This window comes from Spermophilus citellus (assembly GCF_964194105.1).
Source record: "Spermophilus citellus genome assembly, chromosome: 6".
NCBI lineage: Eukaryota > Metazoa > Chordata > Mammalia > Rodentia > Sciuridae > Spermophilus > Spermophilus citellus.
In genome coordinates this window covers 6742303-6752292 of record NC_138187.1, presented here as the reverse complement: position 1 = coordinate 6752292, position 9990 = coordinate 6742303, and the positions used below count along the sequence as shown (strand labels likewise).

The following is a 9990-nucleotide window of genomic DNA, read 5'->3' as shown; positions in this document are numbered from 1 at the left end:
TGGTCTTTTTCCTGCCAGAGTGGGGAGTACAGAGAGACAATGTGTATTATGAGAGTCTAGAAAATAGTCTAATTTTAAAGCTAGGGAAGCTCTATCTTGAGAACCTCCTGGAATTTCAGGTCACAAAAGTCTCCTCCCTCAGGAAAACTTGAGTTCCCGTTATCAACATTATTTTGGGCCTGCATTCTTCTGTAGTGAACAGGTAGTTTGCTAAGGAATGTGACATATCCTGTCCTCAGAGGCCAGGCAAGGCTGCAGGTAAATTGCTTCTTGGAAAAGAAAGCATGTGGGGGGTCATTACAGTGGAACCATTTGATAGAATTATTATATACAACATTTAGCAGGTTTTCTACTCCCCCCATCCTACCTACAAGATTACTGACCAAAAGGTGGGCCAAAGGTGGGTAAGAAGCTTTCCAGGGGTGCCTCTGTGTCTGTCCAAATGGGTAGGAAAGGAGCTACCCAAGAAGTACTCATTAAAATCTCCTACAGCTCCCTGAAGGGAAGAACAATTCCCTGGAGGCAGGTCACTTTGGCAATTGATGGAGGAGGAGAGGGAAGGACTGAAAGGCCCGGAGCCCAGGATTTGCAGCAGTTTTATACACTCAGAGTTACACCAGAGAATGAGAGGGTGTCCCTTCCTGCAATCCCATTGGTAGAGGACACCCAGGGTCCAGATGAACCAAAAGGCAAGGGTCTCAGTCAGGGCATCTCAGCAAGAGACTGGAAGGGATCTTATCTCTCCGAAGAACTAGAAGGCCAGTGTTGCAGGCAGGAACAAAATGGCAGAAATCAGCCTCTGATCCAGAGGTCTGAATACATAAGGGAGGGAAGGAATTGGATTGGATAGGTTGGAGGAAGATGCTTCTAATATCAATGAAAGACCCTATGTAGGTCCTTGCTCCATCCACACGGCAGTAAGGCAGCAAAAATCTAGCCCAGGATTCATGAAGGGATTCCTTCTTTGAGTATAAGGCAGAGAGAGGGAAATGTGGAAAAGTGGTGGAGGTTCTTTAGCACAGTGAAGGGTAAAGAGTCCTGAACTCCATTCTTGAGTTTAGTACCAAATGAAAGCACATGAAAGGGAATACAAAAAGAAAAAGAAGTGGAGACAGATCTCAATGGATCAGTGATGTTTTATTAAGCAACAGAGGGGCACATTTTTGAGAGGGAAAATGACTGTGGGCTCTAACAAGGTCTGGGTTTCATAGTGTTTAGCCGGAACAGATCATGGGAGGAGTTTGGGTGGCAGGCTCATTTAGGGTGGGGCATGAGGGCAGGTAGGGGAAAGTTCATTGGGGCCTCTGGCCCATAGCCTTCACAGAGCCAATCTGTATCACATGATTTCAGATAAACCATCATCATTTTAATAAGTCAATTCAGAAAAGAGGAAATAGGGTGGGGCCAGCCGCTCAGCTCTGGTTTTGAGTTCCCAATCTGAGACAGAAAATATTTTGCAACTGAGCGGATTACCTTCTTCACCGAGGTGAGGGCAAGGAAGGAGGAGGGAGACCCCCCCAGGGGTGGGAGTCCCTCAAGAAGCTCATTATCAGGTGTGGGAGTCCCCCGGGGGCTCATTTTTGGGTTTGGGAGTCCCTGGTTATTGGTAAGGGCAAGGGGTTAGTCTGGGAAGCCAAAAGGTCTCTGGGGAGGGGTGGTAAAGGCCAGAAAGGGTTCTCAGTTAACAGGAGGCCCAGGTGGAACAGGGGCCCTCTTTGCAGGTAAGAGTCAGATCTTTCCTTCTAAAAGGACAACAGGGACATGGGGTGTCAAGGCTGTGGAAGGTTAGAAATGGGGGGCTGAGGCAGGGGTACTGGGGAGGAAGTGGCAGAGAGTGGGTTGAAGACCAGGGCTGCCTCTTTCTCCACACCTATCCCAGGGTGGCCCAGCTTCTGCACTGCCCCACCCAAGCACAGGCCCGCTCTGGCTTGTGCTACTGCAGGTTCCCAGGACCCACAGGTGACTCAGGGCTCTATGGGAACAGTGAGGTAGGGGAGCCAGGATAGCAGAGTAAATGGGCTAGGAACAAGCACTGGGCTGCTGGGTGACGTCGAGCACCCAAGGAGCAGAGGAAGAGGTGAGGGATCAATCCCTGGGTGCTCAGTGTTCAGGCAGAAGGGGGCGGGTTTCAGAAGGGGGAGCAGTGAGGGAGCTCCTTCCCAGAGGAGGGAATGTTTTCCAAGGTGAGTCAAGATGAGAAGCCAGGAGGCCTCAGGGGCTGACACCAAGGGAAGCTGTCGCCATCCCAGCTTGCAGAGGCCTTGGGAGAATCCAGACAGGGTTGTAGCTTGAAGGAGAAATGGCAGCGGTTGGCCTCAACCTGCCCCACTAGCAACTTGAGGCTGGAGATAGCTGGGTTCCCTTCTCTGCTCCAACCTTCTGCAGCTTTTTCTCAGGTCCTATGCTGGAAGCTCCAGGGTGGGGCAGAGAGAAGGATGTAGGGAGGGGTAGGTGGAGAGTAGCTTCTATGACCACCCCAGTGCACTGAGGCTGGTGGAGGGGATCCTGGGCTGGGAAAGCACTGGGCTGGGCTGGGGAGTTCAGGAGGCAATGGCCCCCATGCTCAGCCCTGAAGGGCCATTGAGCACTTTCCCCCAGGCCTGCAGAGGCCTTGATCCTTCACTGATCTGAGGCCCAGGGAATGCTCCAGACACAAGGAGGCTTGGTTGGGACAGCCCAGGAGTCCTGGGCAGCCCACTCTGCCTCTTGTCCAAGTATGGTCCTGGTGAGTTTGGATCTGCCATGGTCTGGGGCTCCAAGGCTCCCAAGAAGATGGAGTGAGTGACAGAACATGACATGGGCTTTCTCCCAGATGGTTGAATTCTTTCAGGCTTACAAAGAAGATGGAACTCGGATCCTGGATAGCCTTATCTGTGGTAAGAGTCAAAGACTGGTCTCATGATGGCCAGCCACTCACTCCTGAGGACAGGAGCAGGACCTGGTCACTTCCTTAGTTACTTGGGTAGACCCAGGATGACTCAGACCCCAAGACTCCTGAGTTGAGGGTGTCCCAAGCCACAGCCCTGAAAGCTCTCAGGAAACCCAAAGGAGCCCTCAACCTTCATTCCCAGCCTGGAGAGGCAGTGATGGGGCATCAGAGGGACCTTGGACACCCAAGCCTTGAACCCCTCTGTAGCATGTCAGCCCTCATTGTGAGATTTCTCACCATCCAGGCCTGCTCTGAGTGCCTCCATGTGTCTCCCAGGTTCCTGCCAGCCTAGGAGTGGAGGGTGGGATCTCCAGGACCTGTAGGAGGTTGGCCACCAGCTAGTTACTGCAGAGAAGGGGGTTGGGGTCTGGTGGGGCCCTATTCTTCCCATTGAGCAAGGTGGAGTGGGGTCATCTCTACATCACTGTATTTTTCACTGGTCTTACCCTAGTGTCCTCCGGGACCTGAGCCCATAGTCCCCTCTATGTCCTGAATATGTAGGGTGGACACAGGGTCACTTAGGTCAGCTGACCCATTCTTCCCCTGTCCAGGACATGTTCGGTGCGTCTGTGAAACTGACGTGTGGTGGGCCCGTGGTGTGGCTCTTCGGGGCTGTGCTGGTGGTGGCTCTTGGTTTTGGCCTCGCCTATTGTGCCATAAAGCAGGTCAGAATGGGCAGCCTCTTGCCTGATGGCACGTGGGCCTGGGCTAGGGTGGCATTGGAGGCAGCAGAGCACGTGACCAAGGGGGAGGCTCAGGTAGGGTCTGGGAGAAGGATGTAGCCCCTCCATGGCCCTTGAAGCCTAGTCCTGCCAGCTGGCCTCCCTTGCCCACCTCATGGGGCTCTACTGAGCTCTCTCTCTCTCTCTCTCTTCTAGGAGAAGACAAAGGAATTGTTTAAAATAAATTGATAGAAATCCTGTCCAGGCACCGGTGGAAGAATAGCACCCCACCTCTGGAATGTGGTGTGGTGATGTGCTATTTTACACGTTTCAAATTTTAAGAGTGAACAATGTAAACTTTAAATGATTAAACATGATTGAGCAACAACTGTGTGCCTGACTGTCTTCTAGAAGCAGGTTCTTGCCGCAGTCTTGGCTGGGCACAGAATCACGAGCCACCACACAGCTTTGTAGATTCAAACAGCAAATCTTTATTCCCGAACTCACACCGGCCTCCACACACGTTCTGGGGCAATCCCAGTTCTGCTGCCACCCAAATCACCTACTCCACGAGGCTTTTTTCCCAAAATGCTCTCTGAGTCTCACGAGAGCTCAATGGGAGCTCAGGCAGCAGGAACGCCCTAATCCCGGCAGCAATAATCTTCAACCTCCAACTTCCCTAAAACCCTTGTCTTAAACCGGGAACGCCCTAAACCCAAGGACCGGGATACTTCCTCAAACCTGGATCAGCTCTAAACCCGGATCCGCCTTGGTCTTTGAGCAAGGTCACCTTACATGCAATGTCAACAGCGAAATCACTAACATGGGGTACGCTAGCAAGGAAATTGATGCGTCATTTCTACTTGGTAATGGCCCTCAGCAGGTTCTGAATTCCACAATTCTGGATCCTTTGAGACCCAGCTTCAAACCCACCACCATGGCACCCTCTGCCATCCACCAGTCCTCACCTGGCCCTGCACTAAAGCTGCCTGGCCTGGGCCATTAGATCAGGTAGACTGTCTTTGGGCCCCCCAATCCCCAGGCTTCACACCATGGGCCTCCTCAGGCTGGAAAACAAGCCACAGACCATAACCAGGTGGGGTCCCTGAGGTTTCCCTTTTCTGCTGCCCTTGGCCTGAAAGAGATCAGTGGGAGCTCTGCCCTGGGCCCCTGGGAAGCCCTTACTCTTCCTACAGGGCTCATAGGACAGTTCTATGGGTGGCCTTGGTTGATCAGTTGGGGAGGGGGTCTTTCCCTTGTAGTCCTCAAGGGCACCTAGAATGTACTGGGAGGCAACATTCTGAGATAGGGAGGAACTACCCAAAATAGCCAGGCCTTATTCCTGCCTCTCCAGGGCAGGCAGCATCCTGAGTTGGGGAGGCGCTGACCAGGGCAGCCTGAGTTTGTTATGCCTTCTCTTACAAGCACAACAGGCTGTCCTTGGAAACTTTGGCCAGGAGTCTTGTGGCACCTGAGGTATAGAACCCAGGGGAGGCTGCCACTCAGGGTTCCACAGTGGTGGTGCAAGTGGGGCACAGGCCACGTTCCTGAGCCTTGGGGGACCAGCTCTGTTGTCCCTTTTTCCATCTATAAGTAAAAGCACACTTTAAGTGCCTTGTGTGCGAGTGTGCTCTGACTGCAATAGCTGAAGCACCTGAACCCCTATCCCTGCTGGCTGGTGCATTGATCATCTCCACTATCCTCTGCCCAGAGGGAGTCATTCCCTGGGATGGGGTATGAGTGACCCCGTCTCCCAGGCCTCTCTCCAGGAGACCTCAGCCCTTCTGCTGAGCCCTCCCAGGATGGCGAGGTCTCATCACCTCCCTGTCCTGGAAGTCTCCCAGGCCTGATGGCTGCCCTGTGCCCCCCCCCTTCCCCCATCAAGAACTAAGTGTGGGGGCTGGGGATGTGGCTCAAGTGGTAGCGCGCTCGCCTGGCATGCGTGCGGCCCAGGTTCGATCCTCAGCACCACATACCAACAAAGATGTTGTGTCCGCCGAGAACTAAAAAATAAATATTAAAAATTAAAAAAAAAAAAAAAAGAACTAAGTGTGGGCTCTCCGGGATTGGGGGGGTGGTAAGCTGGCAGCCTGGGGTAGCCAAGAGGGGCTCTCCTGGCTGCATTGCAAGGTTCTTACAGATGCTCCTTATGGGTGGCTTGGCTTGGGGGCAGGAGGAGAACACTGGGAGTTTTGACCCCCTCCCACGTGTGTCCCCTTAGTGCCATCCCTGCAGGAGGAGGAAGGAAATAGCTTTCTTCCTGGAACAGGAAGTGGGACTGTGGACAGGGTGCTCACTCTGAAAACTGCCACAGCATGTAAACAGATGGATTGTTTTCAAAATGTTGTGGGTTGTTCAAAATGGGCCACTGTTGTGTGTGTGTGTGGGGGGGGAGGCTGGGGATGGAACCTAGACCCTCCCACATGCTGGGCAGGTGCTCTACCCTTCCCCCCCAGCCATGGGGGCTAATGTTTTGAGTTACATTTTTCAGTATTAAGCATTGACTCTTAGGAAAATCAGGGCGTTCCATCTTTTCCCATGTTAACTTGTTTTGAAAAATTATTTCTATATCAACCTTGTTTATAGCATTCACATTATGACCCATTGACACAATTTCCAAGTCGTCCACGCGAGTGGCACTTGTCCAGGGACCCAGGCTCCACGGGGCCTCTAACTGAAGGGTTGAAGTCATTTGCGATTGGATTCCTGTGTGTTTGGGTACTGGGGGCTGAACCTAAGGGCACTTAACCACGGTCCTATGTCAGGATTTTATTTTTTATTTTATTATTATTTTTTTAATATTTATTTTTTAGTTCTCGGTGGACACAACATTTGTTGGTATGTGGTGCTGAGGATCGAACCCGAGTCGCACGCATGCCAGGCGAGCGCGGACCGCTTGAGCCACATCCCCAGCCCTTATTTTTTATTTTGAGACGAGGTGTCACTAAATTGCTCAGGGTCGGACTCGTGGCTCCATTCGTGTGGCAGGGCAATCCCGGCGGGTGGGAGGACGCCACGGGCGCCAGGCAGCTCGGACCCGGATCCCCTTCCTCGGCCTCCGCGCTTCCCCTCGACGCCCCGCCGGGGACCTTCCTTTGTGTTGCTGGCGGACTCGGCCCCGCGCCCATCCGGAGGACCCAGGGCCGCCCCGCCTAGCGCCGTGCCTGCGCACCCGGGAACCGTGGCAGTGGCGCCCGCGCGGTGGCCAAGCCGCGGACGCCGGACCCGGGCGCGCCGCTCCTCCGCCCGCTGGAGCAGGTCGGCTCGCAAGCCCTGGTGTGCCTGTTGGCGCAGCCGGCCGGCCTGTCGCGCGGTGCCGGAGACATCTTCTGGCGAGCTCCGGGGCCAGGCGACCGCCGAGTTGCACCGCCGCCTGGTCCCGTGGCCCTGCACGCCACCGCCGCGCGCCTGACCACCGCCAAGTGAAAACCCACTGACCCACCAGCTCTTTCTGATTCAGAGGACCTTGACCTTGAGCTGAGACTCGGAATCCATTCTTCATCTGGCCTCTTCAACCCTGAAAATCAAGGCTTTGTCCTGACACAGTGAACTCCCTAAGCAGCTTAACTGGCTCTGGTAACTGAAGCAACTGGGATTTTCTGCTGTCTCAAAGCAGATAAAATTTCTGTGTGTTGTCTTTGTGTTTTCTCTCTCTTAAGCCCTTGGACTTGGTCATAAATCCTGAGTGTAAAGTGGAGATGGTTATGAATTTCAGGGTGGGAGGAGAAACATTGGTGTAACACACCTAGATTTCAGTATGTGTGGATGAAATATTGCCACATTCAGAAACACTTCATATGCTTGTGTGTGTGTGTGTGTGTGTGTGTGTGTGTGTGTGTATTGGGGATTGAACCCAAGGCCTGGTGCATCCAAGGCAAGCACTCTGCCAAGTGAGCTATATCCCCAGCCCTTCATATGCAATCCTGAATAGCTTGTTTTCCAGCTTGCTAGAAAAACTTACGTATATTTTAACTACTTTACAGCCTAAGAGTTCAAACTGTGAACAAGTTAATTCCAATGAGGTTATTTCATCCACATATAATATATTTTTCTCCAAGATGTCCAGTTATCTGATGATCTTATATTTTGATTGTGCTGTCAACACAACTTTATAAATTGTGAACAGCTCCTTACCTAGGTAAGTGGAAGAGGATGAAAATGGGAATCAGTGATCTCATGAAGGCGGGACTCAATCAGAATATATCTATTTAATGTAAAAAATGACCTTGTGCGTAGGATGTATTTTCCTAGGGGAACCTCAGAGTCAGCATGGTGATCACTACTTGCTTCTATGTCTTTTCTGTAGGATGTGTGTACATGAGTGAATGAGAATTTCACCCTTGACCAACAATGTGGTGAATCAAATCTGGCTGCTGGATGAACTGATCTATTATGGGAATTAAAAACAAGAGGCTGGGCACAGTAGAGCACACCTGTAATCCCAGTGGCTTGGGAGGCTGAGACAGGAGGATGGCAAGTTCAAAGCCACCCTCAGCAACAGCGAGGTGCTAAGTAACTCAGGGAGGCCCTGTCTCTAATAAAATACAAAAAGGTCTGGGGATGTGGCTCAGTGGTTAAGTGCCCCTGGGTTCAATCCCCGGTACCAAAAAAATAAAACAAAAAAAAAAAAAAAAAAGAGGAAGCAAATAAATAAACAAATATTTTAGGATTTTGTTAAATTGCTGAAGTTGGCCTCCAACTTTCAATCTTCCTGCCTCAGCCTCCCAAGTAGCTCAGATTATAAGCCTGTGCTACTATGACTGGCTGTTTGCCATGCTTCTTTGGTCTCTTTCAGTACATGACAACAAACTAGAAAATTTTACAACCATTAGTAATTTAAAATGTATGTGAAATCTGGGGCTGGGGTTGTGGCTCAGCGATAGAGTGCTTGCCTAGCACGTGTGGGGCCCTGGGTTTGATCCTCAGCACCACATAAAAATAAATAAATAAAGGTATTGTGTCCAACTACAACCAAAAAATAAATATTAAAATAAATAAATAAATAAAATGTATTTGAAATCCAAATATTCATAAGTCTTACTTTGTTGGAGAGGGGTACTGGGATTGAACACAGGGGTGTTTACCACTGAGCTAATATCCCCAGACATTTTTATTTTGTATTTGGAGTCAAGGACTCACCTGAGATGCTGAGGCTTGCCTCAAACATTTGACCATCCTGCTTTAGGTCACTGGGATTACAGTGTCTCATCATGGGCCCAAAACAATGGAGCCAAGTGATCTTGGACTGAAATTTAGGGAGGCGCTCAGCAGATTAGTGAGACTCAAATCTGATTAGATGTTCACTGCAACAAACTGTTTCCTCACCCACAGAAAAGCCACCACTTGCTCTTGGCTTCCTGGCTGTCTTGAACTGAGCAGCTCTCTTCTGCCCTGGTATTCTGCTTCATGAATCACAACTGTGGAGTTGGCCAACCACAGACTGAACCTCTGAAACCAGCAATCAAAATAAAAAAATAAATAAATAAAGCCCTGACTTTAAACTTAAAACATGAATCTCATTGAAAAACATGAATATGGCACCAGAGAATGAAGTAAGTATCAATGCAAAACACAGCAATGATTTTGTCTGAAGTTCTAAGTTTACCAATTAGCTTAACAATTGACAAGCACTTTAAATAATTAATGATTTTAGCATAAAAACTTTATGAAAATATACAGAAAATACATGTCTAGAATTTTAAAAAAAGCATATTTTAGTTTTATTTTTTGTTTTTTTAAAGTAAATGTGCTGAGCACAGTGGTGCACACCTGTGACTCCAGCTACTTGGGAAGCTGAGACAGGAGAACTGGGATTTCCAGGTCAACCGGCATAATTTAGGGAGACCCAGTTCAAAAAATAAAATAACAATGTGAATGATGCAAACACTAAAAGTACAGGGTGTTCAAACTTGTTATACTAGAATTTGAGTCTAAGAGGTGCTCTTTCCTGAGCTACATCCCTGCCTTTTTTTTTTTAACATTTTTTTTAGATGTTGATGGACCTTTATTTTATTCATTTATTTATATGCGGTGCTGAGAATCCAACCCACATATGCTAAGCTAGTGCCCCATTCCCTCTCTCCCCCTCCGCCACTTTTTTAATGTTAATTTGATACTAGGCATTGACCCCAAGGGTGCTCTTAACCACTGAGCAACATCCCCAGCCCTTTTTATTTTGAGACAGTTCTTTGCTTAAAGCCTCACTAAGTTGCTGAGGCTGGCCTTAAATTTACAATCTTCCTACTTCAGCCTCCTGAGCTGCTGGAATTACAAGTGTGCAACAGGCCCCCAGTCTTTTTTTATTTTGAGTTAGGGTCTTGCTAAATTGCCCAGGCTGGCCTCAAATTTGTGATCTTCATGCCTCTGCCTGATGAGTGGCTGGGATTAGAGGTGAGCATC

General features: G+C 49.8%; 1 long non-coding RNA gene across 1 annotated transcript; it reads left to right on the top strand.

Moving 5' to 3' along the window:
* Positions 1-1381: 1381 nt before the first annotated feature.
* On the top strand, positions 1382-3979 carry LOC308652465. Its single transcript, XR_014022797.1, has 4 exons — positions 1382-1486; positions 2831-2876; positions 3481-3594; positions 3808-3979. It is a non-coding gene; the product is annotated as an uncharacterized lncRNA (long non-coding RNA).
* The last annotated feature ends 6011 nt before the right edge of the window (positions 3980-9990 follow it).